The sequence below is a fragment of the Lemur catta genome, chromosome 19 (assembly GCF_020740605.2).
Source record: "Lemur catta isolate mLemCat1 chromosome 19, mLemCat1.pri, whole genome shotgun sequence".
In the NCBI taxonomy this organism is placed as follows: domain Eukaryota; kingdom Metazoa; phylum Chordata; class Mammalia; order Primates; family Lemuridae; genus Lemur; species Lemur catta.
In genome coordinates this window covers 36,913,193-36,919,844 of record NC_059146.1, presented here as the reverse complement: position 1 = coordinate 36,919,844, position 6,652 = coordinate 36,913,193, and the positions used below count along the sequence as shown (strand labels likewise).

Below are 6,652 nucleotides of genomic sequence, written 5' to 3'. Positions count from 1 at the left end.
TATTGTACATAACATGCACTGCGCATCGGCCCTCCAGCTGGTGTCCAGCTACACAGTCCCGCACCGCGTGAAAACATTCTGTCAAGGCAGACCACACATATGACAGTGGTCTCCAAGGTCAAAACGGAGATGAATGATTTCTGTGGCCTAGTGACGCAGTGGCGGTGGAGCGTGACACATTAGTCCAACACTGCCAGGGCTATGAAAGCAAAGCGCATGCAATACGCTCGGTGTGCGACACTTGATAAAAATAAACAACTAGGTTACTGGTTTGTATATTTATTAACCTTTTATTTTTTTTTAGAGTATGCTCATTTTGCTTACATAAAAAAAGTAAATGTAAAACAGCCCCGGGCAGGTCCTCCAGGAAGCATCCAGAAGGCATTGCTGTCACAGGGCGGCAGCCCCAGGCCTGCTGTCGGCCCTGAAGACCTTCCGGAGGGACGAGGTGTGGAGTGGACGGCAGTGATATCGATGATCCTGACCCTGTGTAGGCCTACTGTGTGTTTGTGTCTTAGTTTTTAAACAAAAAGTTTAAAAAGTAAAAAAAAAAGTTAAAAATAAAAAAGCTTATAGCATAAGGATGTAAAGAAAGAAACTTTTTGTATAGCTGTACAACGTGTGTTTTAAACTAAGTACTATTACAAAACAGTCAAAAGTTAAAAAAATTAAAACAAAATAAAAATGTTACAGTAAGCTAATATTAATATATTATTGAAAAAATAAATTTTTTTTTATAAATTTAGTGTAGCCTAAGTGTGCAGTGTTTCCATAAAGTCTACAGACTTTATAAACACTAGGAACGTCCTAGGCCTCCCCTTCACCCAACACTCACTCACTGGCTCAACCAGAGCGATTTCTAGTCTCGGGAGCTCCATTCATGGTCAGTGCCCTACACAAGTGTCCATTTTTCATCTTTAGTGCTGTATTTTCACCATATCTTTTCTAAGTTTAGATATGTTTAGATGCACAAATACTTACCATTGTGTTACAGTTGCCTACAGTGTTCAGTACAGTCACATGCTGTGCAGCTTTGCAGCCCGGGAGCAATAAGCTGTCCATGTAGCCTAGGTTTGGAGTAGGCTGCACCATCTGGGTTTGTGTAAGTAACTCTGTAATGTTTGCACAGCAATGAAATCACCTAAAAAAAAGCACTTCTCAGAACATAACCCCATCATTGCCCGATGCCTGACTGTGTCGAGCTGTACATGGAGTCGTTCGTGTTGTACACTGTGTGGTGCATTGTCCCTCAGACTGCATATTGTAAGTTGTATAATGAGCGCATTGATTCGGATGTACTTGATCTGCTCAAATGCACTGATGTTATATAATAATCATACTATATTGATTTTGTTATCACCGTCACCATTAAAAAGTAGCTGAGGAAGAACCACCCCCCAAGCCATCCTGCCTGCTAAAACCATCTGTCCACCTTTGTCTTGGTGGACAGGGGTCTTGCGTGAGTTCCTGTTAGGGATGAGGGCCCATCTGCCCTGAGATCAGGATCAGCTGGGTTCTGAATGTGTCCTGAGGCCGTCCCAACCCTGGGAAAGGGTGCTTTGCTCGCTCTGCAGGGGGTAGCCAGGCAAGGCAGCCTCCATGGCCAGGGGAGCAAGCCACTCCTTCTCTGGGGGCTGCGGGGGAGAAGTAGGCGGTGCATCTGGAGAAGGCGACAGCAGGCACCCCCCGGGGTGACCCAGCTCTCCCCTAGCCCTGCCTGCTCTCCCTCTGGACTCCCTGTCTCAGGGATGGCTTCTCTCCCCTGCCCCCACCAGGCCATCACTCCCTTGTCCTCACGGAGCACTCAATGTCTCCATGCCACTCATCTAGCACTGTTCATACTAACTATCCTCATTGACTGGATTGTCGGGTGCTTTAGGGCAGGGCAGTGAGGTTTGCACCTGTCTCTGTTGGGGTGTGCGCCCCCAGCAGGAGGCAGCTCCTCACAGGCCCTCCTGTTTCGGTAAATTGGTAAATTAAAAACCGTGCACAATGTGTGTTGTGCCAGTGGCTCCAAGCAAGGCAACAAACAGCAATGACATATGCCCATTATAGGCAAGACAGAGAGCACCAAGGAAGGGCACAGTGAAGGCTTGCCTTTCCCAGGTCAGGTGCTGCGGGAAGACAGCCGGTGCGAGGACCCAGCAGGGGTAGTTGGTGCTCACGAGACACGCTTGCTGTCCTCCAGGCAACGCATAACACAGGCAATGGCGTAGTTACTTCCTTTCTGATTTCCTTAAGCTGTTTTTGTTTTATTCCCAAACATGACATCTCTTGTCTCCCTTTCTCATGGAGTTAGTTAAAAACAACAACAGCAGCAATAGATAGTAAAGAGAATACTAAAGAGGTAGGTGTTTGCCCCAGGCTATGAAAATTAAGTTGGGAAGAAAGAGCAGTACTGTTAGTATCAGTAGTTGTCAGGGAGAGCTATCACTAGAACAGCTCTCACAAAATCTCTGCTTCTCAAAACAGCCCTGCAGTGTAGACATTATCCCCATTTTAAAGGGGAGGAAGTGCCAGCTCAGAGAAACTACCCTCACAGGCTGGGAGACGTCCACACCGATCAAGGGGTGGGGGATTAGCACACCCCCATGTGCCTACAAGCACACACTAGCTGACGTGGACTCTGGAAATGTAATTCAGTTTAAGGTTAGCATATGCAAAAAATTATCAAGATAGCAAAATGCTACCAGTGCTGCAAAAAAAAAAAAATACATTGGATGTAATACATGTTCAATCCAAATCAAAGCCACTTTTTCTTCATCTGCTGCTTTACAGGATTGGATTTAGCCAGGACTTCACCTTGGAGTGACCTGCTCCACTCATGAAGCAGAGCTGCGCTGCGGAGGCAGGGGGTGGGGAGTGGAGGGCCTGTCTCCTGTGTCAACGCACCTGCCACTCCAGGCCCTGAGGACAGGTGAGCCCAGCCTCTGTAAGATCTCACTGGCCTCCAGGATTTAAGAGCACCAAGGAGGGGCCAGGGGACCAGGGGGACTTTGGAAGTCTCAAGACAAAGAGACGCTCACAGCTCCGGCCAGGTGAGAGTGGAACCAGGCTCCCCTGCTGGGTTCAGGCCCCTCGTGCTCTGCTGAGGCGTGGGAGCAAAGGTGACTCTGAGGCTGAGTGGAGAGGAGTGAAAGAAGGAAATGTGGCCCCCACAGATCCTGCCAGGGGGTGGGAGAGGCTTCTGTGCACAAGCCTAGGAAAGAAAGAATATGGGAAACAGGTTCCAACATGTGTTCTGATGGGGACTCAGCACTCAGCGTATGGTGCCACCAACATCTATTTGTCATCTACCACATGCCAGGGCCTGCGCCAGCTGCTGGGAGCACAATGGTGTATAAGTTGGTCCCTGCTCTCCAATCAGAGAGACAGATACACAACTAAACATGATTTGCTATCTGCTAAGATAGCACCACTCAAAAGGGGGTACAGGTGACCAGAAGAGGAATTCTTAGCCCAATCCAGAGGATTCTTAGAGGAAACACTCATGAAGTGAATCTCAAAAGACTGGCAAAGGCCGACCGAGCAGAGACAGTGGAAAGAGCAACCCAGGCGTGGGGCCCGGGTCTGAGCAAAGGCCCGGGCAGCACACGGGGAGAGGCGTCTCGGGCCGCTTGGGCTGCCACAGCAAAGAACCGCAGACTGGATGAGTCGCCCGCAGAGACACGTTGTCTCCGAGTCCTGGAGGCCGGCAGTCTGGGATCCAGGTGCCTGCAGGTTGGTCTCATCTGAGGCCTCTCTCTTTGGCTTACAGCTGTCATCCCTCTGTGTGTGTCTGTGTCCTCAGCGCCTCTTATAGGGACACCAGGCACACCGGATTAGGGCCCATCACCAAGGCCTCATTTTGACTTCATCACCTCCTCAAAGACCCTGTCTCCAAATACAGATCACATCCCGAGGTACTGAGAGTTAGGGCTACAACACACAAATTTTGGGGAGGGGGACACAATTTAGCCCACGACAGTGGGGAAGTACAGGCGGCCGGTGCCCCCAGGGGAGCTCAGGTCAGCAGCTCAAGGGACATGCAGAGAGCTCTGACTTTGCTCTGCGGATGGCAGGGCTTTGAGGGTCACAGAGCCGCAAACTCAGCTCTTGCACTGGGCAGCTGTTGAACTTGGGCGTGCTGCTTCACCTCGGAGCCATAGCTCTCCCGTTTGTAAAACTGGAGTAAAACTGTCTACCTCATTGGGTTTGCCGTAAAAATTAAAAGGAAATGTTTCTAAAGCCATTGCACAGCGTGTGACAAGCGATGGGCATGCCGGGTGGCAAATGTGAGGAGAGTGCAGGTTAACAGGCCCAGCATCCAGGGGGCTGTGCAGACGTGACAGCCACTCCCCAGGCGGAAGAGCAGACCTGCCCGGCCGAGCCAGCGTCCTTGTGTGCGGCGGCTCCGCCCGGGCGGCCCGCGTGGCCGCTCCAGAGCCGCCCTGTGACAGCGCAGACCCGGGACCCGCCGGGCGTGACTCGGCCGGCGCCTGCGGGGAAGCGGCTTCCAGACGTGAAGGGCGGAAGCACGGAGGGAGGCGTGTGGCTCTCACTGTTCCTGCTTGTCGCTCGAGTCAGGGAAGAAGGAGGACTCCCCAGGGGCGGAGCGGGTCGCCCTCGCTGTGCCGCCGTCTCCGCAACACCCGCAGTCCAGCGGGGCGAGAACCGAGAGTCCCCGCGACAGTCAGCCGTCCGCTGTCGCCGGGCGGCGGCTCCCCGGGACCCGGCCGTGTGGAGAGTGTGCCACACGCCGCCTGATTATTTGGGGGATTGAGGGATTGTGCGGGACCAAGCTTGTCTCCTTCCAGAAATTTAATGAGAAAAATATTACAATTAGTCAAGCCTGCAGGGTCACCAGCTGACCCGGCGCCTGGGGGTCTTTAATTAAGCTACAGCGATGAGACCCCCCCCACCAGGTGTCCCCCACAGAGTCGTGACCAGATGAGTTCATTCGCCTTGGGTCTTTAACCTGAGAGGGCCATTAGCTCTCCAGGAAACGATCTTAATGTGAACCGGTCGCCTTTCACTGGGAAAAGGGACGCTCCGTCCCGTTGCCACCCAGCTCGGGCGGGACAGCGGTCGTGAGTCCAGTGGCCGTTTCTCCAGGGTGGGCGGCACAGTGGGGGGAGTTCACAGGCAGCCTCAGTCCTTTCTTCTCTTCTCAAAAAATTCGGGGTCTCCCAGCCACGCCCCCACAGGGCTCCCCATGCGCGCGCGAGCACTCTGACCTTCTAGAGCTCACCTTCCCGGGGGAGGGGTCATGGGGCCTGTCGCTGCCATCACAGCCTCCCTGAGAAGTGGCGCCAGCCTAGCACCGGGGCCTCTGAAAGCAAAGGGCCTGCGGAGCCGCTCCCTGCCGTTCGCCCTCGTGGCTCACAAGGACGACGGTCGCTAAAACGCGGATTCATAGTAGACGCGGGACCGGGCAGATTGGCTGTGCGGGACCAGACGCCTGTGCCGCCGGTGTTGGCTGCAAACCACAGACGGATGCACACTTTTCATGTCACGCCCAGCGTGGTGCTGGCTTAGCGATGCTTCATAAGCATGAGTCCGGGAGCTTTTGTGTGGAAGGAACAAAATGGCCTTTTTTGAAAAATGAAATTCTGCACCTCAGACTTACCAAATCTAGACTGTCCACCCCTCCCTCAGCTTGTCCTCGGTCGGGCATTTACTGCTTCCTGTTCCTGGCTCTGAAGAGGCCTTGCTGTGCCCGTCCGGAGTCCGGGCGGGCGGTGCTGAGGAGGGGCAGCCTCACGCCATCCAGTGTGGCCAAGAGCCATCAGAGACAGGGCGCCGCTGTCGCCAGGCGGTGAGGCGGCAAGGGAGGCTGCCCGGGGGAGCAGCCCTGGCTGCGCAGCCACACGGGCTGCTGAAGACTGGATCCACTCCGACTTCCTCACTCAAGCAGAACTGAAATATTTCCACAACATGCTCATGCTCCAAGGCCAAAACTGTGCCGGGCCCTGTGGAAATATAAAGATGAATCTAGTTTCTGATCTTCAGCCTGTAGAACAGGACTGAAACAACATTTTAGTTAATTCTGTGATGGCTTGCTTAATTTATAGCTAATAGCCAAAGTCCGCTTTTGTATACAAGGCCTGCTTGCCTAACTTATAGCTAACAGCCAAAGTCCGCTTTTGTATACAAGGCCTGCTTGCTTAATTTATAGCTAATAGCCAAAGTCCGCTTTTGTATACAAGGCTTGCTTGCTTAATTTATAGCTAATAGCCTAAGTCCGCTTTTGTATACAAGGCCTGCTTGCCTAACTTATAGCTAACAGCCAAAGTCCGCTTTTGTATACAAGGCTTGCTTGCTTAAACGCTTGGTTGCGATAGAGAGCTAAAAAAAAAAAAAAAAAAAAAAATATAAAAGACCTGTACTCCCGCTGCGCGGGGTCCCTGCCCATAGAAAGAGACCACTGCGTTGGTGCTCGGGGCTTGGACCCTAGTTCGAACTAGTCAATAAACTCCTTTGCCTTTTACAGCCTCAGTGACTCTGTCATTCTGTTCCCGGGGCCGAGGGAATCTGGCTCTAACATTTTGGGGGCTCGTCCGGGATCCCAAATCCCCCGGAACAGAATCCGGATCCGAGGAGGAGTTGGAACTCTTGAAATCCGTACGGTGTAGGTGATTGGGCCCTGGAAAGAGACCGGCAGAAGACTTAG

General features: G+C 52.4%; 1 long non-coding RNA gene across 1 annotated transcript; it reads right to left on the bottom strand.

The window, feature by feature from the left end:
- Positions 1-299: 299 nt before the first annotated feature.
- LOC123624243 lies at positions 300-5,751 on the bottom strand. Its single transcript, XR_006730085.1, has 3 exons — positions 5,609-5,751; positions 982-1,141; positions 300-513 (listed from the first exon to the last, which is right to left on the bottom strand). It is a non-coding gene; the product is annotated as an uncharacterized LOC123624243 (long non-coding RNA).
- Between the last annotated feature and the right edge of the window lie 901 nt (positions 5,752-6,652).